At 37.8% G+C, this 27259-nt stretch overlaps 1 long non-coding RNA gene across 1 annotated transcript in view; it reads right to left on the bottom strand.

Moving 5' to 3' along the window:
* Positions 1–1234: 1234 nt before the first annotated feature.
* The window catches only part of LOC136792474 (uncharacterized), a 66088-nt gene continuing 40063 nt past the window's right edge, over positions 1235–27259 (bottom strand). Inside the window, exons 2-3 of the long non-coding RNA XR_010836304.1 lie at positions 9383–9461; positions 1235–1300 (exon numbers count right to left, since the gene is read on the bottom strand). This is a non-coding gene — a long non-coding RNA (uncharacterized lncRNA). The remainder of the gene's footprint in view (positions 1301–9382; positions 9462–27259) is intronic.

Here is a 27259-nt window from a genome sequence, read left to right on the forward strand (position 1 = left end):
ATACTCATCTGTAGAATGGGCAAAGTAGTAATAGCACCTACCTCAACAGGTTGATGCAAAATTAACAAAATAATAAATGTACAATGCATAGGATACTAAGCAAACAGTAAATGCTACCAGTTACAGTGAACTATAGGTCCTATTGTGAGTTAAATGAAACACGCTAATACAGCTGGAAAGTTCCAAATCGAATTTCTTTCTGAAGCAATGCTTTCGAATTAAATTACTAGCTCTATATGCATTACAAGGTGGAAAAGCATTTTCTAAATAAAGCAGTCAAAGAGCTAAACATAATTTTAGAAATCAAGGACAGATACGTTACTCACTGTAGATAATAACTGTTTCCATTTTCACCTTATTTTAATGAATATTCAGATGGACTCTACTACAAAGAATTTACATTTGTATGAAAGCATTTGTAAAGCTTTTAAGCTTTAGCACTAGTAGTTCTTGCCCACTTGTTTTACTCATATTCTTTGCAAGTGTTTCTTATAATTGGTGTGGAAAACAATGGCATTTTCTTCCTAAGTAAGACACCCTTTGGAAATGTGTAATTGGCTATAGTAACTATATAATAAATACTGTAATATATCATAGCAACTGCATTATAAAATAATAAAGTGAAAGAGGTCATTTTCTGTTTTTAGTTTTTTTCCTAAAGTTTTAATAGCATTTTACCAGACAAGGTAGTACATGAGAAAGGATTTAGGAGATGGCACTGGTTCTATTATACCATGAGTATAAATTTTGGGTGGCACTCTATGAGAAACATAGAATAAGAAGATAGCATCTTTACAGAGAGGAAAATGAGAACTGAACAGACAAGCTAACTCTGCCTTTTTTAGGCAGAGTTCTTTCCCAATATGAAAGCAGCCTGGTAGACAAAAGAAGAGACATTTTGTCTGAACTCAGCACCTGAAGCAATAAATGCTGACTCTTTTCCCATTACCATAAGGGAATCTTGGCCAGGACAGCAGGGAGAGTGATGGGAAGAGAAAGACAAATGGTTTAAGATACATTAGCTTCTTATCTCCTAATGGACAGACTAAAATTTGATTTTATTTCCAAGTAAAATCGCATTAGCTGAGCTCAGCAGAACTACCGAGAGACAGTTATTGACCATTCCTTAATCGCTTCTCAAGTGGTCACTTGTCTGGGCTTTTAGCGGTCAGCTGGTTTCCAGACTCACCAGAGGTGATGGTTACAGTACCTGGACACAACTACACCATGGTTAGCTTCTCTTTCTTCTGTGATGTCCTTACGTTTAGTGAAGCCACATGCAGCTGCTTGTGGATGTCTACTGCAATTTGTTGGGAAAAATGCAACTCACAGTTATGCTTTGCAAAGTGTCATTCTCCAGTCTAACAAAATACACTTCTGTCTTTATATAACCTAATTGGTCACCCAGATCCATGCTGGGGTCCTAACTCTGGCCGAGATCCCCTCTCCTGGCCAAGGAGATTCTTTTTCCGATCAGATTTGCAAAGCCAGTAATGAAATCTAAGACTGGAACAGCACAAGCTTTGTTGCATGGCCAAAGAATGGGGAAGCAGGATCCTAGTTTGTAAATCAACTTCTCAACCCAATTTGTGTAGAGACACCAAATATATAGGAGGGTCGAAATAAAAGGGAGGGAATTGGAAAGAGTGGGAGGAATATTCATGACTTATCTGACAATAGGCCTGTGATTTGAACCTGGAACTGATGCATCTCTCCTTGTCAGTCCTTGTAGGGGCCTTTCTGGTTGTTGTCATGGCAATTATCAACTACCATGGCATTGGTGGGTGTGTCATTTAGCAGGCTAATGTATTACAATGAGCGTATAATGAGGCTCAAGGTCTACTGGAAGTCCACTTTTCCACCATCTTGGGCCTAGTTGGTTTTAACCCATTCTTATTTTTTTTTCTTTGCAGTTTCTTCCTGAAACTTAGATAAGAGGGAGGAGCAGGGGTATGATTCTGAGGCAACAGCTTTGGCAACATTTATTCCTGTTTAGGAATTTGGAAACTGACTTGGCTAGTCCCTGAGTAATCCTCACCTCATTACAGATAATTGATAGCATCGAAGTGTCTACCCAAGATGGTTAATTCTGGATCCAGATGGTTTTATGTATTTAACTCAATACGACTACAGTATCTAATTTTACTAGGAACACCATGTGCTTCATTTTTAAAACTTATTAAATTCCTACTATGTGCAAAAGATCCCTTTTATGGGGGCTGAGAAGAATGCCAATGAAGTACAGGGCACAATCCACACACACATATGAAAACATGCTCACATAGCAGGGATATTTGATTAAGTAAATCCACCCTGAAGAGTGGATTTACAAATTTTGAAAAATGGTGATTAAAATCGGGACCTGCAAAAGTGGCTGAACTTAATTTTGAGTAGATCCTAAGATGACAGTGCTAAATGCACATTTTAAAAAGATGATCGGCAAAAACATAATTTGTAGAACTCAGCAGTTTCAACCAAAAAGTGAATATTATGAGGTAGACTGAAAGATAGAAAATTAGAGGTAAATAAAATTTCCTCTTGTAGGTTTTTCAAATTCATCACATCTAATGTTCCCAGGTTGGTTTTGCTGTGGTGACTAAAAATTGGTCATATAATCTCTCTCTCTCTCTCTCTTCTATGTCATGCTGATACTAGTTCCAGAATTTAAAGCTGATGTAACTTCAGGCTGGAGGGGTATGCACATGTCAGATAGTTTCAGAAAGGCAGTGACCCCTGAGCACAGGCTAATTTGGGGAACAGTGAACCCCTGCCATTTTTCTCACTGCCTTGTAGTAGGACGGGAAGAAAAGCAGATCCCACAAGCTGCCTTAACTTCTGTTATAGGTGGTGCAGACCTGACCAGAGATTCCTGTCTGGTTCCGCCTCCTCTCTGACCTCACTTCCTCCTACTTCTGTATAATCTCCCTATTCCTCTGCCCAAATGAACAATCAAAGAGTTCCCTCTGTAGTTGTTTAGCTGTGGCTACTCTTCTAAGTCCAGCTTATCTATTTTATCTTCTGGGAAGATTTCCCTCACCACTCCCAGGCAGCAGACTCCAATACACTCCCCTCTGTGCCATCACCATGCCCAGGTAGACCATAGTAGGCACAATTCCACATGGCGGATGCTCAAAAGATGTTTATCATTGGAGGAAGTAGGATAAAGGAAGACAGTTATTTGAAACAGTGGCACCATGGATCTTGAAGTAAATCCAAGATTTATCAGCTCCACTGATGTTTTGTCTTCTTGTTTTTCCAGTTGGTGGAGAGTATAGCCACTTCTGACATGCTTCCCATCTACAATGAAGACGTTATGAACACTGGAACTAATAGCAGCATAGAATGGACAGGAGAAGAGACGCCACCTCATCTGCCCATTTTCTCAGTCCTCACCTGCAACACCAAACCTGAGGCCGTTAGCCTTTGATGAAGACTCAGAAGAGCTGTATTTACAAACCGCATTTTGCTCTCAGCTTCCTTGTGTGACTCCAGAATTCAAGCCAATGGGAGGATTATGTGGTAGCAATTGGAAAACCTTTAAACTCAGAGTGAATTTTTTCCCCTCTAATTTTCTGACTGGCAATCTACATCACAATACTCACTCTTTGGTTGAAACTGTTGAGTTATACAAATTTTCAAATTGACTTAAGAAGTCTGCTTGGAGTGTTTCCCCAGAACATAACAATCCATAAAATGCTATTTGTTTTGTATATATATATATTTATATTTATATTTATATTTATATTTATATTATATATAAAGTATATGTATAATTATTTGCTGAGGAAACTAATCCAAATATAGAGTATAGAGCCAGGGAACTGAAACTTAATGGCTATATTGGTTATCTCATTGGACCATGGATTTTCTTCCAAAATGTAGGCATTATGAAGGCAACTTACTAATTTCACCACAAGATATTCAAGGAAGACCCAATAGTAAATGAACTGACAATAAAAAGAGTAAAGTTTCTAAAGTAATAGTGGTAAAACTGGGGATTGCATTTCCCATGAAAGGCTCAGCATTAACTCTAAAAACCATCAAAATTGGTGTTAATAGCAAATATGTAATAACTACAAGCCATTGAAATAATTTATAATAGTCAAACTATACTTAAGGCTCAGTAGCCATAAATGTAGGGTAACTAATTATCTAAAAGTGACTCCATGGAGCTATAAACAGCAGGGACAGTGTTTCAATGGGTCTTCAACACTTGGTCGAGGCAGAAGCCATTTTTATTGAAATCTTCCACTCAGAACACCAATAGGTAAACCTGAAGAAAACACTCTTGTTAATGTGCAAACAAGAATGAATTTCACAGACCATCCCATCCTTCCTCTTCTCTGTCTTGCATGGTGGGTACCATTTAAGGACTTCCCTAGATCATAATTGTGACCAAAAATTAGGCAGCCTTATTAAGCAAAATTAAACATTTGACTTTTGCTCATTTTGTTTTTGTTAAAATTATTTTTACTTATTTTTGATAATTGATAAGATGTATATGGTTAAAAATTCAAAAGGCACAAAAGGGAATAGACATTTCTGGTTTGAAGATGATAGCATAAAGCTGCCATTTACCCTCCCTCTTTTCATAAATCACCCCCAAACAAGAGGGAAAAACAGAAAAGCAAAGTCCATATTAGACACACTTAAGGGTGATTGAAATGGCAAATAGAAGTGGATGGAAAGGGCTTCAAAGGCAGTGGAGAGGATCTGGTATAAGTCACCTTCCTTCTTTGTTCTGAAGCTGCAGTTTGCCCTCCCCGGAGGCGATAACAAATACCAGTCAATTGTGTATCCTCTTGGAGATTATCCCTATTATTTTTCTGTAATCACACAAATAGTACATATTTTACATGCAGTTCTGCACTTTGATATTTTTAAAGGTATCTTTCCATATCAGTTCAAATAGATCTATTTTTTAGTGACTGTGTAGTATTTTATTTTAATAAATTACTCATAATTTGTTGAATTGGTCCTTGTTAATAGACATGTAGGTTGTTTATAATATTTTGCAGTTACTAGCAATGCTCAAAGGAATGAAGCTGCATGTCCATCATTTGACACGTGCTTATCTATAGAATAAACTCCTAGAAGGTGAACTGTTATTTCAAAGGGTATATGCATTTTTAATTTTGGTACATCTTTTTAAGTAGCTCTGCACAGAGCTTGTTCCAATTTATACCTTTACTGGCAATGAAAGATATTTACTTTCTTCACAATGATACCAGTAAAGTGTGTTTTCAAACTTTATGATCTCTCCTAATCTGTTAATGCAGATTAATAAAGTTTAATATGCACCTATTCTATTGTAAGTGAAGTTAACATTTTTACTATTTTTGAAACTTTTTAATGAACTCTATGTCACATGCTTTGCACTTTTTCTATTGGGGTTTTCAAAAATTGACTTGTAGAAGCTTTCTGTTTGATAAGGGAATTAATTTTCTGTGATATGAGTCACAAATATTTTTTACAAATTTATTGTTTGACTTTGTATATAGTGCTTTTGAGCATAATTAAAGGAAAAAAATAATGTTGTGTAATTTACAAACCTTTCTTTATATGCCCTCTACCTATTTTATCACACCAAAGAGTCTTGTCTGCTCAAAATTATACACAAATTTTTTCATTTTTTTTGGGGGGCCATTTTCTGTTTTATTTGCCATAAATTTTTTTTTAAAATCAATCTGAAATGTGTTTTACACATTAAATTTTACAGTTGAATTATGGAGTTTAAGGTATATATTCATTTTTTTTCCAGAAGGCTATTAAGCTGTTCCAATATATTTGTTGAATAAGCCTTCTTCTCTCCACTCCAGAAATTGAAATGTTATCTTCATGACATATTTAATTGCCATGTGTATATAGATATTTCTGGACTTCTACTATTCATCTCTTATTCATGAATAAGCTCCACACTATTTAAATTTCTGTGGCCTTATAACATGCTTCAGTATTTATAGCTCTAGTCCTCTCCCCTTATTGCTCCCCCTGAATATCCAAGTTTATTTTTGCTTGCTTATTTTTCCATATGAAATTTAGAGTGAGTTTGTCTAGTTCCAAATAAAATACTATTCACTTTTTATTGGATCATGGCCTTCAATTTAAAACCAACATAATAGTGCTTAATAGTATAAAAATGCTAAGAATACAGGATTTTTCCCCATTTTTTTTCTCCTTTTTTGCATCTCACTAGTGTTGCAAAATATTTTTTTTTTACAGATTGTGCATATTTTTGTTAAATTCATGTATATATCATTTTTTTGGTTGCTACTCTAAATGGTGTCTCTTATTCCATGATATCTTCTGACTATTTGAATGCATGAAAGCTACTGATTTCTGTGCATTCGTTTTGTGCCCAGATACTTTTTGAATTCTAGAATTGTCTGTGGTAGGTTTTTTGGCTCTGGACGTGCAGGCTCAGAGGCCATGGCTTACGGGCCCAGCCGCTCCGCGGCATGTGGGATCTTCCCGGACCAGGGCACGAACCCGTGTCCCCTGCATTGGCAGGAGGATTCTCAACCACTGCGCCACCAGGGAAGCCCTGTGGTAGCTTTTAATTAGATTCTTTCTAATTTTCCATATTTACATCTGCACATGATCATTTCATTTCTTGGTTCCTCACTAAAATCTTTTTTCTTTATTTTGTTTAATTATAGTGGTTGGTATTTCTAGAGCAACATTACATGATAATGGTGATAGTAGCAACCTTATTTTATTTCTAACACTAATGAAAATGCTTTTTACTGCTTCCCTAATAAACGTAATGTTGACTTTGGATTGTGATCATTTATATTTCAGAACATTATATTATTCCTACTTTATGGGTTTTTATTTTGAAATCAAGAGTGGATTTTGATTGTTATTAAAGACCTTTATAGCAAATATGATGATGAATGTCCAATTCTGGTCTGTTTAAATGGTGAATCATATTAATAAATTTCCTGATATTGATACCTTCTTTCATTTTTTGTATTAAATTCCACCTGGTTATTCTGTCTTTTTTTTTTTTTTTTTTTACATATTGCTCCATTTTCCCTCACACTATTTTCTTGGGCTTTTTGTATCACTTCTTATTATGGGATTAGCCTGGAAGTTTTGCATTTTTTTTGTTTTTTTTGAACTGTACTAATTTTGTTGGGTTTTGGTAGCAACGTTGTAGTATTTCCAAAGAAAAATGTAGTTTGAAGTTTTTTTTTTTTTTTCTTTCTGTGCTTCAGACAAATTTAAAACAATGAATATTAGAATGATCTGTTCTTTAAAGGTTTAGTTGAAATCCCCTGGGAAACCATCTGTGCTTGATGCTTTTTGGGGAAGATAGTTCTTTGAAGTATTTTTTTTTTTCCCATATAGCAGTTGGATTGCTTAGATTCTCTATCACTCCTAGAATTGGTTCTGGTCAAGTCTTGCTCAGCAATGGCTACTGAGAATCAGTTAACTACAGAAAAAATCATATTTCTGGAAGCATGTTGAGAGCTATTTGGGCACTATCCATTTCTTTGGTGAGATTTTATAGCATTAGAGATATAAACATTTAAATTCAAAACAAATTACTAAAATAAGCAGAGCATTTGACTATATATGTTCTGCAGCCTTCCAATCATGGAAACTGGCAGGAATATCTGAGTGACAAGAAAAGGCAGGGAAGGTTTTCAGATTGTAGAAATCCTTTAAGATGCCTCATAGTTCCCCCAAATAGAGTGTCATCTGTGAGGATGTTGCTTGGTAGAAACCAATCTCCCCACAATCTACTGCTCTACAACTCATCCTTGGGGATCACTAATTTCTGATCTCCTTCACAAAGCTTTTGTACATCCTTGTCAATGTAGAAAACTGACCCTCTATAGCCACAGCTGCCTCTGCTTATCACCTCAGATATACCCATGTGTCATTTGTGTGTGTTATTTAAAGCGTGTTGTGTTGCACAGGCCTTGAACTGAGAGTTAATTAGGCAACAGGAAAGGAAAAGAAGTAAGCAAAAAAAAAAAAAAAAATCGATTTTAATCGCCTGCTATGTATATGACCTGATAACAGCTCTACATATGCTATGATATTTAATTTTTATGTGTCACTTTATTTTTTTTCAGTTTCACCAAAGAACTAAGTGAGGTTCAGGAAAGTTAAATGACTTTCCTAAAGTCACATAATCAATGCATAACCGAGTTGCAACATGAACCGATGTTCTTTCCTCTACACTATCCTGAAACTCCAATGATAAAATGAAGAGCTGCAAAGAAATAAATGTGTAGTTGGTAGAGTATAATATTAGTGACCCCAAGGTAAAGGGTTAAGAAATCCCATAAGCAACAAAAACTGAGGTCACCAAAACTTCACCTCTTAGCTAATCACTTTAATTACTCTTTTATCAAGCCCTTTATCACATCAGGGGGGAAATAACATTCTTAGTAGTTTCTATTTTGAAGTTGTCAGAAACATTGAAAAAGAAAAAAGGAAGGAAAATTATGACCTTGTTCTTAGCAACTTCCTGTCAGAGAGGTAATTTTCTAAGTAGGCAGTAAGTGCCTGAGTGCAGATGCTGCTATTTTGGTCTGACCTAAACTTCCACCCACCATCCATAAGAAATTGGCTGACACCTCTCAGAAGGATTTCCTGTGAAAAGGTAAGCTTTACAGCAATGTCAATGTTCAACAGGCACTTAATCCAGGATGGTTTCAAGAACTAAACTTCAACATGGAAACAACTCCCACTTGTGCCACACTAACCAGAGCCCACTGCTGGCTGCACTAAAAGAAGGGTGATGTTTCAGCCTTCTCATTAGTCCGTGTATAACCCTGTAATTTTCTTAGAACTCAGATTTTATTCCATAAGCTAAATGTGTGTTTCCAAGAGAGTTTTATGGAAAACACTGTAAACACTATTCCTTAAGATAAACTTGCAAATGTTATTTCTAAAGTTAAGAATGTGTTTAGGAAATGTAGGACGCTGCATCCATCTCTTGGTGATTTGCAATACACGTTCACATAGTAAAGGATCTGAGAAGTTCTGCAACAAGAAACTTGCTTAACTTTGCTTAATCCAGCATTTTCAAAATAATATTTGACCGACACTGTATTTTTAAATTCATATCACATTCCTGTGTATAAACATTTTTTCTAAATCAGTGGTTGGCAAATTATAGCACATGAACCAAGTATGGTAAATCCCCTACATACAAATGAGTTTCATTCCAAGCTGTTCCGAGAGTGCGTTCATAAGTCCCATTTGTTCGTTAAGTCCAACAAAGTTAGCCTAGGTACCCCACTAACACAATCGGCTATACAGTACTGTACTGTCATAGGTTTATAATACTTTTCACACAAATAATACATAAAAAACAAACATAAAAAATAAAGAAAACATTTTTAATCTTACAGTACAGTACCTTGAAAAGGACAGTCGTACAGCACAACAGCTGGCATACAGGGGCTGGCATCGAGTGAACAGGCAAGAAGAGTTACTGACTGGAGAAGAGAGAGGAGGTGGGAGATGGTAGAGTTGAAGGATCGTCAGCAACAGGAGATGGAGGGCAAGCTGCAATTTCACGCATGCCTGCTGTGGATGGAAAGCACGTTCACATCTTTGAAAATTCTCAACTTGAAGGTTAGTATGTAGGGGACTTACTGTACATCCACAAGTTTCCTTTTGTACACCCTAGAGCTAAGTATGTTTAAACAAAACAAACAAACAAATAAAAGGTTGTATAATAAGGGTCTTACATGACCCTCAAATCCTAAAATTATTTATTCTCTGGTGCTTTCCAGAAAAGTTTTCCTATCCATGTCATTCTAAACCAAAAATATTAACACATTTTAAGTAAATAAAGATACACCGCTTATTAAAAATTATATAAAGAAATGAGGTAATCATTTTTCATTTAAAATTACTCTTCTAAATAATTCAAAATTGAATTATTCAAATGAAAAGCATGGCAATGAAAAGATTAGAAGATTCAGGCAGCTCCTACAGATTTAAACCCTCAAATTTTCAGTCAATATCAAGAGGCAACATTTTATGGGATAAAATAAAGGTTCATTTTAATTAAATAAAATAACTCAAAAAATAACTTCTGTGTCATACCAAATGAATACTTTCTATCCTCATAGAATCACATACCCTCTCTTGGAGTCTCTTATTTATATATATTAAATAAAGCAGATTGGGTTCACTATTCTTAGCTTAAGGAGAGAGTTTCAGAATTATATGGTAATTTATATACTTAAGGTTTGCAAGCTGCAAAACTGTCTCATATTAAGTGGGTCATGTCAAAACCTCACCGAATCTTGGAAAGCTTTTCAAAACACACATTACTCCATTAGATCCTCCTTCTTGAGATGCAAATTTTGTAGGTGTGAGGTGGGTCCTTTATATGTAATTTGATAGATCTGCCAGAAACTTCTTTTTTGCTTTCTTCCTTACTGTTGTGTAACAAACCACCCCATAATGTAATGGCTTAAAATAATGTAAGACGACCACATGTTAGTATGCATTATGGTTATACGGGTTGACAGAGCTCAGTTAGGGGGTTCTCACTTTAAATCTTTTACCAAGTTGTGGTCAGATGGCTCTTCAGGATACAGACATCTGAAGGCTTGGTTGGGCTGGACATCCAAGATGGCTCATCACATGGCTGGCAGTCGATGCGTGCTGTTAACTGGAGCTCATCTGGGACCGTCAGCTAGAATACCTACAAGTGGTCTCTCCATGTGGTTTGGGTTTCTGACAGCATGAAAACTGAGTTCAGAGGAGGGGACATCCCAGAGACCCAGCTGAAATCTTTGAAAGACCTAGCCTCAGAAGCTCAGAGCCTCCCTTCTACAGCATTCTATTGGTCAAACAAGTCACTAAGGCCAGCTCAGTTTCAAAGGGAGGGGAATTAGGTGTTATTTTTTGATGTGAGGTACAGCATGAGCGAGAAGGAATTGGTACCCATTATTTTTGGAGTCTATCTACCATACTCTACAGCTAGATGATACCTAGTCGTTTAAGAAGTTCTTCTATTCCAAACCTATGGTGAATAAAAGGATGGTACTTTCTCGTTTTAATATCTCATTGCCAAGGCATTGATGCTACTCACTGTTTCTGGGGAAAAGTGAAAAGTACAAACTTGGATGTATTCTGGTAGCCTTTTAAGAGTAGCTACATTTAAGGTGGGCTAAGGTTGTAATTGTTTTATTTTTCTGTGGCATTTTCTTGTCAAGTAACTCAATGTCTTATGTAACCTCATCAACTGTGGGATATCATACAGTCTGGGTGATATGATGTCGAGTGTTTCCTTAGTTTGAAATTGATGTGATTCTGCAAATGCATGCAGTATACACAGCAAGACAGTGTACTTACTGGGGAGGTTTCAGGGGTTATTTGTTTACACAATTGAATAAAAGCAATAATTGGACAAAGTGATTCATTGGTTAGGGGCAATCTTGAAAGCCACTGATCTGTTTAATATGTCTTTCCATTTATTTAGTCAGGTTGTATATTTTCCCCTTAATGCTGTCTTTCATGTATGTCTTCCCATCTCTTAATTGATATATATGTAAGAGATGCTTTTACTCAAATAAGAATAGGTCTTGATGCTTGGGCTGATACATACCCAAGGCATATTATAGTGAGTTAGGTAGGGGAGAAGAAGGCCCACTTAGCACTACACATTCATGGAGAGCCTTAAAGTTAGAACTGATATTTTCTCCATGCAGGCTCAGCGGCCATGGCTCACGGGCCCAGCCGCTCTGCGGCATGTGGGATCTTCCCGGACCGGGGCACGAACCCATGTCCCCTGCATGGGCAGGCGGACTTCCAACCACTGCGCCACCAGGGAAGCTCTAGGTCATACTTATACTCAGAAAGATACTCTGACACCAATGAAAAGATAGTCATCATACACCTTTAAAACTGAATTCATGATCCAAAAACTTGTAGTACATGACAATTTTTATAACTTAAATAAATCCTATGATTGTCATGTGAATAGCATCATTATATTGTGATGCATTTGTTTGTACACGTGTGCATATGTTAAAGGTGCTGAGGTTTTCTTCATTACAATCACATCCCATTGACCACAATTTTTGGACTCTGTTTTGATCTTTCTTTACTTTGCTTCATGTATGGAGCATCTCAGGAGGTAGCAGGACCTTCTGTTGGCTTCAAGAAGCCATATGTCTCCCTCATCTGCATTTTCTGGGGGTGACGAGGATAGTATAAATGCTGCTCTTTTTCCCCAATTAAGCTCTCCTTAACTTTACATAAGGAACGTAGGAAAAATGTTTATCTTCTTAGCAACAGATGCAAGAAATTCATTTGTGGCAAAAGGCTAGCTCTTCTGAAAAAAACCGTTGATATATGACTATAGTCTGGAACTCAGCTTCAGACTGGCTTCCACATTTAAACAACAGACCGAGGAGGATTTTAATAATTTTGGGGGAAGAAGGGGGAACAGCCAGTTGAGCAGTGAGTGTGGGAGAGTTCAAGGACAGAGAAGCCCCCCACACCTATTACATTGTTTCCTGTAAAATTGCTGTTAAGATACTTGCTTCATTAAATTCTATGTTGTCCCAAAACGCTTTTACACAAATGTTCTTTTTGAGAATCTCAGAAAAAAAGAACAAAGCAACTGGTTGTTTGGACTACGTGCAAGAATAATGCACGTAGTGAGAATGAGTTACTGAGCAGGGTCCCAACAGGACAGAAAATGGATGGCCTGAGCTCCAAGCTGTTTCAGCAAGGCCAAGGGTTTAATAACAGGAGACAAGAGGCAGGACTGAACTGAGTCTAAGGAGTTTTCAACTACTGGGGAAAGATACCGAGGCCTTATTTTTGTCCCATCAATGGCAGGAAGCTCAGTCCCACTCTTCCCTATGGGGAGACACAGTCAGCAATGGGATTAGAACTAGTTTTTGGTACCAGATGGGAGCCCATAGCCTGGCTCTTCAACATGGTAGCAGTGTGTCATTGGGCAAATTCCTTAACTCTCATTGCCTGTTTCCCCCAAAGTGCATTGGAGTGAATGATACTCACCTAAAAGTGTTTCTCTGAGATGTAGATGATATTGCATAGAACATTCCTGTCAGAGACCCACATCTAGTAAGTGCTTGATAAACTGTTGCTATTGTTTTCTTTAGTGGCTGTGGTTCCACAACTATCAAGGACATTCAGACATCGGCTAAGGAAGCTATAGCGGAACCATTTGCTTTGAAGGAACATCGTGCTTCTGGCAGTTCCACATTTGCATGGAACTTGGCAGTAACAATTCAGAGCAGAATCAGCTAAAGAAATAGATGCAGACTTGGTGATTTTTCAGAACTGAACTCTGAGGCTTGGAGATGCAATGTCCTCTGGAATTAGAACACAGGCTCTGGATGATAATTAAACACTAAGACATCAAATAGTAAGGACGAGCATGGGGCAGGGCCCATTGGAGCTTCATAGTAGGGTAGGGAAGGAAAAAGATGGAATCCATGATATTTAGAGCTAAAAAAGAACTGCAGTCTGGAGAGTTCCTTAGCTCAGGTCTTTGAGAGTCAGACCCTCAGGTCAGGATTCATGTCCTCCCAGAAGAAATTGGTGAGAATGAGGGGGAAACAAGAAAGAGGAAGGGACAGGCAAAGCCAAACAATAGCACAGTATTAGAAATCCCAGCCTCAGCCGATCCCATGGAAGTTCTGAAGCTGCTTCCCTTGAGATAAAGAGGCTAGCTTTTGGTACTCAACCCCTATCAGTCTTGGCACTTTCCAGCTTTCATCATACAGAGCATTGGCTGGAGGCCAGTCACTCTGGTCAGAGCAGGATATGGTCTTACTCGTGGCATAATATTCAGTTGGTACCCACAGCGATCGTAGAACTAGTCATTAAATATTGAAATCCTTCTGTATAGTAACAGTGTGATAAAGAGCCATTTCTCTGATGTCCCTGAGTGCCCCATGACCACTCCTAGGAACCTTCAGATTTCCCCACCGTCTCTGGCTACGAATATGATTGTTCGGTGTGCTACCATTGAAGGAGAAGATTGAGATTCCCCTCAATGGGTAGGAGTCTCCCAGATCATCAGTATATAGTTTTGTAAGTTATTAGTTAATCTTCTAATGAAATTGTATATAATTTCTTAAACTCTCCCTTCCAGGGAATAAATTCCAAAGCACTGTGGGAAGCAGCAAAGACAGCACATTGCGGGACTTTCTTGGTTAATTTCTTTTCTTTATCTAAGAAGGCTCAGACATTTTTAATAATGTCCTTGGCCTGAGTTAGTAAAGTGACTTTTAATGGCAAGTAGGCTTACTTCTCTTCTAAACCCAGGGAAACTTTAGAGAAATAGTCTATGAATCACTGTAAAGTTCCACATCCTGACAAAGGAGAGAGAGGTAGTATGTCTCTATTTAGCACAAGGTTTGTTGCTACGTTTACTACTGTGAGTTCCGTTGAGGCTCCTATAATGACTATTTTGAGAAGCTAAATCTGTCTTCCATCCAATTGTAAATAGAACTGTTTCATTGTACACTGGGAAGAGGATAAACCTGTAAGGGGTGATGGAATAAACAAAGATGGATGGATGGGCTTAACTCTTACCATGAGGCATTTGCCTCCTAGTCAAATTCCAATGGAGCTTGATTCCAGACAGGGTCCTGTTCAGTCATACTCAAGAATAGATAAGACATTTGTTCTCCAGTTGGCTTCTGGATTACTTCTAGCTGAGGTATTAATATATGATAACACAACTTCTGGTCTTAGGGGTGTGTGTGTGTGTGTGTGTGTGTGTGTGTGTATGTATGAAGGGGTTGTCATACATTGGCTTTCCGCAGAAGCAGACCCTAAATCAAAGTCATGAGTGCCAGCAGCTTATTTGGGAAGTGATCCCAGGAAGCACTGGAAGGGCAGTAAGGAAGTGAGTAAGGGAAGGAAAAGGGGTGTCAGTGAGCAGGTTATCACTGTGGGCTCCTGGAACTCAAGGTTGCTGGGAAAGTTAGGTAGTGTAGAGCATGCAGCTCAGGGTAATCCTCACCAAGGCACTAGTAACATTACTCTATATCCAGGCCATTTCATGCCTGTATTTACCTATCTTCTCAGGCCACACGTGAGTTTGGAAACCTGTGGTTAGTTGATGAGTCAGATCAAATGGAGGATGGGTGTAATTACTTGGTGCCTCGACTTTCTTGACACTGGGCATTAAGAGGGATATCTTGGGCTTCCCTGGTGGTGCAGTGGTTGAGAATCCACCTGCCGATGCAGGAGACACGGGTTCGTGCCCTGGTCCGGGAGGATCCCACATGCCGCGGAGCAACTAAGCCCGTGAGCCATGGCCGCTAGGCCTGCGCGTCTGGAGCCTGTGCTCCACAACGGGAGAAGCTACAACAGTGAGAGGCCCGCATAACGCAAAAAAAAAAAAAAAAAAAAAAAAAAAAGAGGGATATCTTTGTAACTCAAACCATAGAAACATGAGAGGTTTTGCTAACTGCCACATTCTATCTTTACAAAGACTTCAATGTTATCTTTTTGTTAACAAACTCATAGCAGCCATTTTGACATTTCTGGGTTAATATTCTTATTAATGACTCTTCTAGGGAGGACTCAACTTTGCAAAGCTTTAGACATCTTCACAGCTGTGCCCAAAGCAAAGAGAGATATGGGAAAACAAGACCTTTGCATAATCTCTCCAAATTCCATTTCTTTAACTTCCATTATCAAAGAATGAATCCAAGGAGGCAATCTAAGGAATACCAAACAGTAGGAGTAAGGACATTACATCAACTGCAATACTGTTACTTTAAGGAAATCTCAGGGACTTGGTGTGATAAAATGAACCTTAGATTGGGGTTTTGAAAATTTTTGAGTCAAAAAACTATTTTTAAGTCTAAAAATAAGTCTATAACCTATTTTGGGGGGATTAGAAAACTTATTTATTTCATCTAGAGAAATAACCATGGTTTACTCTTCACCTATTCTGGTCTCAGTTTTAGCATGTAAATGAGGAGAAGCCTGAATTATCTGATCTCTCCTTTTGCCAGATATTCAGCAAATTTATTTGTTTCTCTTTCTACTTACATTTTTTTCAGAAGGAAAGATAACATTTTCTTTTTCATTTTTATACCCTTTTCCTCCTATTACCTAAACAATTTCACAAACTTAGAAAACATTTGGAAAATATAGAAAAGAAATAAAGATCATGCTTATCATTCTATTTTAGTGTCTCTTTAATTCTTTCTTGTGAGAACTATTTTTATGCAGTCAAAATTATAATGTGTATATATATATATATATATATATATATATATATATATATATATATATATTTGTACAGCATCAGTGGAGAAATAAAAACACCAGAAAGGAAGGCAGTATAGCTCTTTTCAAATACTTAAAATATTGCCATATAGAAGAGATGACAGACTTGTTCTGTGCAAATTCAGATTATCAGTGAGAGGAAGGAATGATATCCATTTTGGCTTATTACAGGGAAAAGGTTTCCTTTTCTGTGTCCCTGGAGGATTAGTGGTACTCAATGGCATGCAGCAGGGAAGAACCAGAGAGGTGTTAGCACAAGGTGATGTCACTCCATTTTGGGGAAAATAGAGTTCTAACGTTTTACTATTTAAGGTCATTTTCTGATACTCTACTTGGCACTTTCCATCTTTGTAAAGTCTTCATTGTAATCATTCCATTAGCAAACTCATAGCAGCCCTTTGGCCATTTCCACATTTCTGGGTTGACACTCTTATTAATGAATGATTCTTCCAAGGAGGATGAAGATTGTAAAAACCTTTAGATCCCCACATCTGTGCCCAAGGCAAAGGAGAGCTGTCGGAAAAGAGAATCTTTTCATTAACTCTCCAAATTCCATTTCTTTAATTTCTACTCCCAGCTACCTTAAATTGTACTAACTTTGCCTTGTACATTTCTCCTAATTGGTTTGTTTCACCCCCTTTTCATATTCTGTTTCTGTAAAGTTATATTTCAGACTCCTAACGTTCTGTTGAATTAATCACAGATGATTTGGCTCATATTAGCTGTGAGTAACACACGTGGCAAAAGTAGCAAGGCAAGGAATGCCACATCCATATAACCTTGCTCATAAAAGCAAATTTGAATTCTTGAGAAATGGGTGAAAACAAGAACTCTAATTCTTACAAGATTTTCTCCATTCCTTTTTCCCCCCTTACTTGTTTTTCTTTTTTCATTTTAGTACAGTTTTTAAAAATACATTTTAGTGTGCATGGGAGTTAAATTGATCATCAGCTGGAAGTTAACTCTGTTCTGCTTGAGGAGCTTTCCAGAAGGGACATTTGGATATTCAACATCCTTGTAAGATGAGAGAAGCATATGCAGGAGGAATTAAAACCTCTAGACATATCATTGCAGAAGGCATTTAGCTAAAACATTTTTCTACCAAATTGCCTCCTGAAGGTTTTATTGAGATTTACAACTGAGAGGTTTTAGAAGGCAAGTAGAGAAAGGTGGAAATTCAGGCATGATCTGGAATAGATATGCTTAGGCAGGAGACCCATTTTTTTATTGGATGTCTGGTGCTTTAATTTCTCTCTATTGCAACAATTATTAATGATAGATGTATCTTACTTCTGGTGCCTTTAAATCTTCAAGTTGCATCTATTTGTTTTATTTCATATGCTCTTAAAACAAGAACTCTAACAATAGGAAATGAAGACGTGAACCCCATTCAAAGAGCCCAGGTGTCTGAAAGATAATGGACATTTACTAAAGTCTTACAAATGTTAATAATAGTAATGAGACTTCGTTCCAGGTGTTCTGCTGTTCATTTCTTTTGTTTGTGTCCTGTACATCAGGGTATGGATGATTATACATATACTTCATCTGTTTATTTTTAAATAAATTATTCTCAAATGTGAGGCAGTAGAAATTGAAATAAGGTTGACACAACAATGGTATATGACCTACTCTTGCCTCTGGAGAGAGACAGAATGGTACTGTAGAAAGAGCATATGACTAAAGACAGCTAGCAGTTCCCAATAGCTTGGAATGGCTAATAGTTGTCCTGTGGCTGCCAAGCATGGTATCTACTTTTCTGTAAAGTGGGCTTTTCTAATATTCCATGAAAGAAGGAAATGTGGAAGATACCTATAATGTATACAGTTACTGAATCCCTGTTAAGTACTGAATTTCAGTTACAATCTTTGTAAGTTGTCTCTATGTTGGTTATTAGATTCACATCATCATTTTGTGTGGCTATCCTATAGTTTTAATGATGTCTAAATTCCCTAAATTCATTACTTCTAAAGAGAAACTGTGTTGTTTACTTTCCAAGTTTTGGACAGTTTCCTGTTATCTTTCTGTTACTGATTTCTAGTTTGATTCCATTTTGGTCAGAGAATACACTCTGTATCTTTTCCATTATTTGAAACGTGTTGAGGTTTGTTTTTATGGCCCAAGATATGGTCTATATTTGTATGTGTTCTGTGAATGTCTGAGACAATATGTATTCTGCTGTTGTTGTGTGATTTGTTCTATAAACGTCGGTTAGTCCCTGTTGGTTGATGGAGCAGGAAAGTCCACTGTGCTTACCCACATTTGTGCTTACTGTGTTTTCCCAAGATTTCTTTTTTTAAATCATTTCCTTTCTGTATATAGAATTTTTTTATTTTAGGAAATGTCTCCTGGCAACAGATCTCTTAGTTTACCCTCATCTAAGAAGGCCTTGATGTTCCCTTCATTACTGAAGGATATTTTCACTTGGTACAGAATTGTGGGTTATTAGTTCTTTTTTTTCAACACTTGAAAATTGTTGCAACTGTTCCATATGACCTCCATCATTTCTGATGAGAAATCCACTGTCATTCAAGATTTTTTTCCCCTATAGGTAAGGTATAGAGTTTGGGGGGTTGTTTTTTGTTTTCTTTTGTCTTCAGTTTTCAGATGTTTAGTTGTGATATGTCTCAGTGTGGATTTACTGAGTTTATCCTGTTTAAGAGTCACTCTGCTTCTTGACTTAGTAGGTTTATGTCTGTTGTCAAATATGGGAAGTTTTCATCCATTATTTATTTTTCAATTTTGCCCTCTTTCTCTTCTCCTTCCAGGAGTCTAATGACACAAATATTAGGTGTTTATTTTAGTGCCACAGGCCCCAGGGGCTTTGTTCGTCTTTATTTTATTGTCTTTCTTAGTTCGGTTTTAGATTTTCCTGGTCTTTAGTATGACAAATGATTTTTTGATTGAAACCTGCATATGTTTGTATCATGTTTAAATAAGACTATAGAGCTTATTTAAACCTCCTGTTTCATTTGGCTTTCTCTTACACAGTTCCAGCAATGCAAGGGGTTAGGAGGACCACCTCATTACTGTTAGATGGAGATTGAATTCCCAGTTCTCCACTTGGCCTCTGTTATGTGTCAGGGTTCTCTTCTTGAGTAACCTGGTGCATTGTACACCCTCTCACAGCCAGTGGTGTGATCCAAATACCAGCCAGCGATCTTTGTAAATGTCTGTCACTGATCACAAAGGAGGACTTGAAAGGGAGCAGGATAAGTTTGTGTGGTATAGAGATTAAGAGGCAGGGTCTGCCTCAGACCAGTCATGAAATCTTGGAGAAGTTGCCTTATGTCTCTGAGCCTCAGTTTTTCCACCTATAAAATGTGGCTATTAATAGCACCCATCTTACAGAATTTTTTTTAAGATACTGAATTATTTCATGTAAAATTCTTAACACTGTGCCTGTCATATAGTAAACAATCAGTAGTTTCTTTCTGTCTTTCTGGGTTTTTTTTCACTGTTTGGTGCAAATCCATGCTGCATATTTGTGGTAGGCAGCCTATAAGATGGAATCTAATGGTTCTTGCCTCCTGTATCCATGCCTTTATATGGTCCCCTCCTGTTATGTGGACTGGACCTGGTGACTGACTTCTAACAAACAGAATATGGCAAAAATAATGAGATGTCACATCCATGATTTAAGTTACAAAAACCCCATCTTCCATCTTGCTTGCCGTCTCTTGCCCTCTCAAAGGCTTGTTCATAGGGAGGTCAGCTGCTGTGTTGTAAGCTACCCCGCTTGGAGATGCCAAGCGGGGAGGATTCTGCCCAAAATCTAATCTGCAGACCAACAGCCTGTGAGAAACTGAATCCTGCCAATAGCAACAAGAGTGAGTTTGGAAGTGAATCCTACCTTAGTTGGGTCTTGAGATGACTACAATTCTAGCCAACCTCTTGACAGCAACCTTTGAGAGACCCAAAGCCTGAGGACCCACTAAGCCACTCTCATACTTCTGACTCATAAAATAAAAGTGTGTTGTTTGAAAACTCTATATTTTGGGGTAATTTGTTACATGGCAATAAATAACTAATAGAGTATTGAAAAAAGGACTAAGATCATAAGACCTATTGGTGATGACTCATGAGAATCTTTATATTCAGAAAGCTGCCCATTTATGGCCACATTTGTACATTTAGCCATGAGAGAAATATGGATGGTAAACACGTGTGCCTCCTGTGCTATGCCCCTTACCTGATACCCTACCTGATGTTTACCTGGTTGAACATAATTTATAATAAGCACAATATCTGAGGCTGAAGAGCAAAATAGTAGTGATGTGGGGCAGAGAAAAGGAGGGAAAAGAATTAGGACTGACATTTTATGTCTCTTAAAAAATCTGACCTTTTGGAAATATCACTGTGTACATTTAAAATATTAATAAAGGCTCTTGCTGTTAGTAGGCAAAGAAGGTTGTTGTCATATGTGACCTTTTATTGAAGTAAAAGAAAATTGACAGTTTTATTAGCAGTAGAATATCACACGAGAAAATGCAAAGGAGGAAGAAAAGCTGTTAGTTACACAAGGTGAATATCGTTAAGCAGCTGTGATTTTATACAAGGGAAGCTTCAATGTGACTTTTGAGCCTCCTCCATTGAAGCCAGCGTAAATTATGGCTAGAGTGGAAAGGCATTATTCCTATTCTATTCTTTCTGGAAAGATATATAAGTGTTTTCATATTTCCTTTCTTAAAAAAAATTTCAACAATGTCATTCTCCACAAGATGAACTTATATACAGAACAGAAATAGACCCACGGACATACAAAACAACTTATGGTTGCCAAAAGGGAAAGAAGGGGGACATTAAATTAGGAGTTTGGGATTAATATATACATAGTACTATATATAAAATAGATAACCAACAAGACTTATTGTATAGCACAGGGAACTATACTCAATATTTTGTAATAACTTATAAGAGAAAAGACTGAGAAAAATAGGTATATATGTATGTATAACTGAATCACTTTGCTGTACACGTGAAACTAACACAACATTGTAAATCAACTATACTTCAATTTTTAAAACAGGAAAAAAAAATTTTTTTTTTTAATTTTTAAAAAGCAACATCTGTCCAAGTCAGGAAATGTGAACTTAAAATCCAAAGCAATTTCTGTCTCAAATAAACTTAAATTTTCTTGGCAAAAAAGAAAAAAAGAAATAAAGTAAAATCATATAGAAAAGCTCCTAATCCCCTATGTCCAGCTACCCGCTTATGCATTCAATCAACAAATATTTATTAAGAACTCACAACGTGCTTGGCATTTTTCTAGGCTCAGAGGAATCAATGATAAAAAAAGAGATAAGGTCCTTGCCCTTGGGGAGCTTATGTTCCAATGGGGAACATAGAAAATCAACAAGCACAGAAATATGTGTAACTGATGTGTTGAAAGAACAAGCTCTAGAAGGAACAATCATAAAATAACACTATTTTTTCTCTCTGCAACTTAGTACAATTCTCCGTGAAATTAGTTCTTTCTTCTGGATGAAATGTTGGTCCAATTCCAGCACTTCTTCAACTCATATCATCGTTCCAAAAATAAAAAATTTCTCCAACCACTTTTAGGCACAGAACAGTTTCATTTAAGTAGTAAAAGTATACAGTCCCAGGGACTACTCAAAACTCTTACTTACATTTGTAGGTAAAGCTTCTCACTGTACCACCTAGTAGGGGTGGCCACAGTCTGTTTATCTCCATGAGATTTTCCCACTGAGTGTTTTGCACCGCATAGGGGATGCAGTCTCCAAAAGCCTCCATCAGACTGGGGACAAACCCTGGATGAAGGAGGGGAAATTCACAGCAAACCAACAACTCTCCCAAATTCTCTTTCTGAGATGTTTTAACCTTTTCATACACTTGAGGTGAGTGTTGGACTCAAGCCACAAAACTTCTTATTCCCAGGGTCTTCTGCATGTTGTAGCCTAACCTCTCATTTCTAAAGGTGCAAGTACCTACCACCTACTGTTTTCTTCCCAGCTTTTTATGACCTTAACCAAATTAGAGACAGAAAGAGCCCCAATTAAATGTCTATCTATCTATCATTTAATGTATTTTCAAGGTCATAATATAGTAATAATAGCAATAATTTAAAATAATAAAGGAAGGTATGACATAGTATATTATTGGTGTGATAGGAAAGGCTTTTAAGGAGGCAACCCTGCTCCACTGAAGGGATTTTACGCAAAGGAAATAAGGAGGAACAGTGGCTCAAGGTGACCTTGGGCTTATTTACCAAATAAAATTTAAGCAATCTGATGGAAGGGATCATGACTTATGTTCCTGCAGCACTATCTATTGTTCCTCACCCAGCACTGCACAGTAGAAAATGTTAAATAATTTTTGGTTTATTGACTAAATGATTGGAGAGATAAAAGCCAAGGGGTCCCTTGTTGATATGCTCAACCATGTGGATTCACGCCCATTAAATATGCCATTAATGTTGGTCAGGTTGGTGGGTCCAGTTTTGGGGTCTACCAGCCACTGAGAATTCTTCCTTTGGCTCACATTTCCCCTCCTTTTAGACCCTGTATTTCTTTGTCCAGAAAATCATTTTTAAAACTGTGACTTTGGGGCTTCCCTGGTGGCTCAGTGGTTGGGAGTCCGCCTGCCGATGCAGGGGACATGGGTTCGTGTCCCGGTCCGGGAAGATCCCACATGCCGCGGAGCGACTAGGCCCGTGAGCCATGGCTGCTGAGCCTGCGCTCTGCAACAGGAGAGGCCACAGCAGTGAGAGGCCCACGTACCGCAAAAACAAAAACAAAACTGTGACTTGTATTTTAGAGATTGTTGACTTCAAAGAGAATCTCAGGCTAAAGTTTGAACCTGTCTTGGCTTGATATATGATTCTTCTTTTACTGATATATTTACAGATATAGAAAGTAAACTCAAGCACTTACAGAAAACTTTATGAATATTTGAAGGGATCTCCATCAAGGGGAGTCAAGAGTCTAAGTGTTTTTATAGCAGAAAAAAATAGATGTCATAAAGCTCAGAGTCAAATGGGAGTTGTAAGTGTAAACTACATGAAATCCATTTACTGGAAAATAAATACATGTCCCTAGGAAGGACCCTGAGGCAGCCAAGGACTGTTGTTACAATGCTTTCTAGGTTGTCTCTCTGACACTAGTCTAAACATCAGACTTACTCCATGTCTAAGGAATTTATGTCGTCTGATAATCTATTAAGTGGAACTCTGGGACAATGTAAGTTGTTCATGTAATTGAAGGATTAAGAGTATATGATTAAAATCGTTGGGATGGCCTTTCATTTCAAGAATTTCAAAGCCAAACTTCATGGGAAAAAATGGTTATCCCTCTAGACAATGAACCAACTCATAGCATATAACAGTTACCTGATGTTTATCGTTGGTTTGCGCATTGTGCTCTCATTCAGCCTACAGATATTCGCGACATATTATATGTCAATGGTTGTGCTAGACACAGAGCATGCAGACAGGACCACGACATACTTTTTGCCCTCAAAGCCCAAACGAGCGTCACACTTTATTGACAATCTAATATTTGGGATACACGGAGTTAAGAAATATATCCTTAAAGTTAATTTCACCTATTCCTTTTTACCCTTAAAATGTGACTACAAGCATACCTTGGAGATATTGTGGGCTCATTTCCAAACTACCTCAGTGTAAGCAAATATCACAATAAAGTGAGTCACATGAATTTTTTGGCTTCCTAGTGCATATAAAAGTTACGTGTACACTGTATTGTAGTCTATTAAGTATGCAACAGCACTATGTCTAAAAAACTATGTATATAACTTAATTAAAAATAATTATTGCTAAAAAATGCTAACCATCATCTGAGCCTTCAGCAAGTTGCAGTAGTAACCTCAAAGAACCCTGGTCACAGATTCTCATACCAACTATAATAATAATGAAAGATCTGAAATATTTCGAGAATTACCAAAATGTGACACAGAGACATGAAGTGAGGAAATGCTGTTGGGAAAAGGATGCCGAGAGACTTGCTCCACACAGGGTTGCCACAAACCTTCAATTTGTAAAAAATGTAATCTATGTGAAGTGCAATAAAGCAAAGCACAATAAAACAAGGTATGCCCTTACTAGAAAACGTAAAATTCTGCAGGTGGCTCACATTATTCTGCTATTGGACAACACCCGTCTAGGAGGATCTGCCCACACATGCCCACAACCTGAATTTCAGCCTCTCACTGGTGAAAGTCCACAAGGGAGTTTCACTACGGATGCAGCCCAAGTCCATGGCCAGGATGTCTCATAAGTAGCATTTAGCCTCCCTGTCTGGACACGTAAGACCGTCAAGTCCTTATCCAAGCTTGCATCTTAAGTGCGGTGCTGTTTATAAAAACATTTTATAAATTTTTTTGCTTAGATAAGTGTGTGCCGAACTTTATGGATGGTGTCCCATAGGGGAGCATATAGGTCTTTTATTAAATCCTTAGAGTTGTAAAACTTCCCCATCCAGGTCAAATATCACAAACATTTGCCACGTACATCAAATATCAACTATCAGAGTAAAGTTTTAGACAGCAATCACCAACAATCGCCCATTAAGTTTTTCTTGTCTTTTTTTTTCAAGAAAACCAAAGGTGGACGCGATCAGGTGTGACTGGAATAGGGACAGGACTGAGTAAGTAAGTGGAAAATCTCTTCCAAGAGAAACAACACTGAGTAACTTTTTATTAATTGATAATAATTATGAATGACGACCCTGTTGTTTTCCCTCAGGAATTTCCTGGGTGAATTTTTCACTTACTCTTGTGGGTTTTAAATACTTCGAAGTAGGAAAATGTCTTCGTGGTAGATTGCTTGCAAAAATGGCCACAGTTGTTCCTGTCCCTGTGTCTGTGCCCTTTTGCCTTGTGGCTTTGAAGTTTTTCCTCAGAGAGGTGGAACCTATTTCTCCATCCTTTGAATGTGGTCTGAACTGAGACTTGCTTGGACAAATGCAGCAGAAGTGACACTGTGCCATTTCTGAGTCTGGATCTCAAAGGACATTTCATGCTTCTGCCTTTCTTGTGGAACCCTGCAACCACCATGAGAACAAGTCTGGGCTATCCTGAGCTTTATTTCCTTCCCACACGATAGAATATAAGTTTCTGAGGTTGGGTCACTGCCAATTAGCTCCTCTGTAATGTCTAAGTAACAAGCCTATTTGAATATTGAAATCATACCTCTGATCCAGAAAATGTCTTAATTTTAGATGATACTGCAAATTTAGAAGACAGTTAAGACGGTAGGAGGCTATAAGTAGTCTGGTTCTACATGTTTTTAATAATTTCAAATGATTTTCAAGATTCTAAAACAATTGTATCACCAGACAAGTTCTCAAGGAAAAGACCTGTTGTATTTTTTGAAATCACATCTTCAGTGATTCTGATCATTTCAGAATGTTTTCCACTGTTTTATTATGCCCTCTGAAGATTTGAGTTCAGTCATTAGACTCCATCCCCTAGCGAACAAATTGCCAACATTATTTCCTTTTGAGTGGGATAATACCATAATCAGGGTACTCTTTGGAGGCACATTTCTCTTCAGGGAAATTGTGCTGGCTTTAATGTAGCTAAGCTTAAATGTGAAGGTGATGTGTTTTGTGACACTTGGCTATGCTAGTGACTCAAAATAAGCATCCTACTTCAAATACGGACAAAAGAAAGAAGGTTCTTACAGAAATATTTCCTTTAAAAAATATCTGATTCAATGAAAGGAGTTACAGTCACGCAAACTGGCTCTTGGCTGGACTATATTTTTTCTCCTAAAACAAAAACAAATGTGAAGTAGGAGTTTTGGACAAGAGTCCCCACGGAATGGTGCTTGGGGGGAAGACCACAGGGGAAGAGTAAGGGTCTTTGGAAGTTTGCAGAGAATGGGCAGAAAGGAGGGGGTGGAGAGCTGAGCCCACTGCTACAGAATCCCAATCCTTCCGTGACACCACGAAACCCCACAAGAACCTCCTGAAACATAAGCAGGTTTGATTGTATTTCTTGAGGAGGCTAAAGAGGGTGTTGTTTTATGCCAGTGAATCTAAATGACTGATGTGGTCATGGGTGTGGACAGATAAAAGAAAATAATGGGATGGTAACATTGAGGAGTTTGTGGAATTGTTGGGAGAGACTAGAACTACCCACAATATAAAATTAAATGTTCCAATTAAGAATTGTAAATTTCAGACAGGCAGGAGGGTGTCAAGTTATTTACAAGGCATTATATTGTAGCGGGTTTCCCGGCTATGGGTCATAAGGAGCAACATACAGCTGCATCGTCCAACCACTCTTCTTGCACTGAATTATGTGTGCCAAATCCGTACCACCAAAGTGCAACTCATTGTACAGGAAGTGAACATTGATCACAGAGGGCATGATGGTCCTTACTGGGGCAGAAATGTGGAAATGACTCTGATACTGACATCAGAACCTCTGGGGAAGCCCTTTTAAGACTACATGTTTCAGAGAGATCCAGGCTCATGAGCCAGCCAAGCGAATGATGTGAAATGACCAAAGTGACTTTCTCATGAAATTTCAGACTGCAAGTTGGTGAGTATGATGTTTAAGTTTTTTCTTTTGTTTTTCTTTTCCCTGCAGACCACTCTAGAAGGGAAAGGAGCTCCAGCTCCAGAGTGGGCTCTGATTTGTTGAGATCAGCTTCCCTGCACACTAGACACTAGACTATGTTGATCCCAGGGCTGGCTGTCAGCACAGTTGGAACCCTGGTTGGGGCTACTCATTTCTTGAAATTGAAGATTTTTGTAGAGTGTAGTGCCAGGAAGTAGGGCATTTTTTAAAGTGATGTTAGAACAGTATCTATCAAACTGGAGTTTATGAATTCTCTAGGAGAAAATTTGTTTTTAGGATTTTCATTGGATGAATGGAATAAAAGAGCAATATTTTAAAGCCTGTTTTGGGTCCCTTAGATGATCCCTTATAAGCCTTGTCCTGCAAGTTTAGGACCTGCTTTTTTGTTCATGGAGTCACACAAAGACTCTACAGTGTAATT

The sequence above is a fragment of the Kogia breviceps genome, chromosome 14, assembly GCF_026419965.1.
Source record: "Kogia breviceps isolate mKogBre1 chromosome 14, mKogBre1 haplotype 1, whole genome shotgun sequence".
NCBI lineage: Eukaryota > Metazoa > Chordata > Mammalia > Artiodactyla > Physeteridae > Kogia > Kogia breviceps.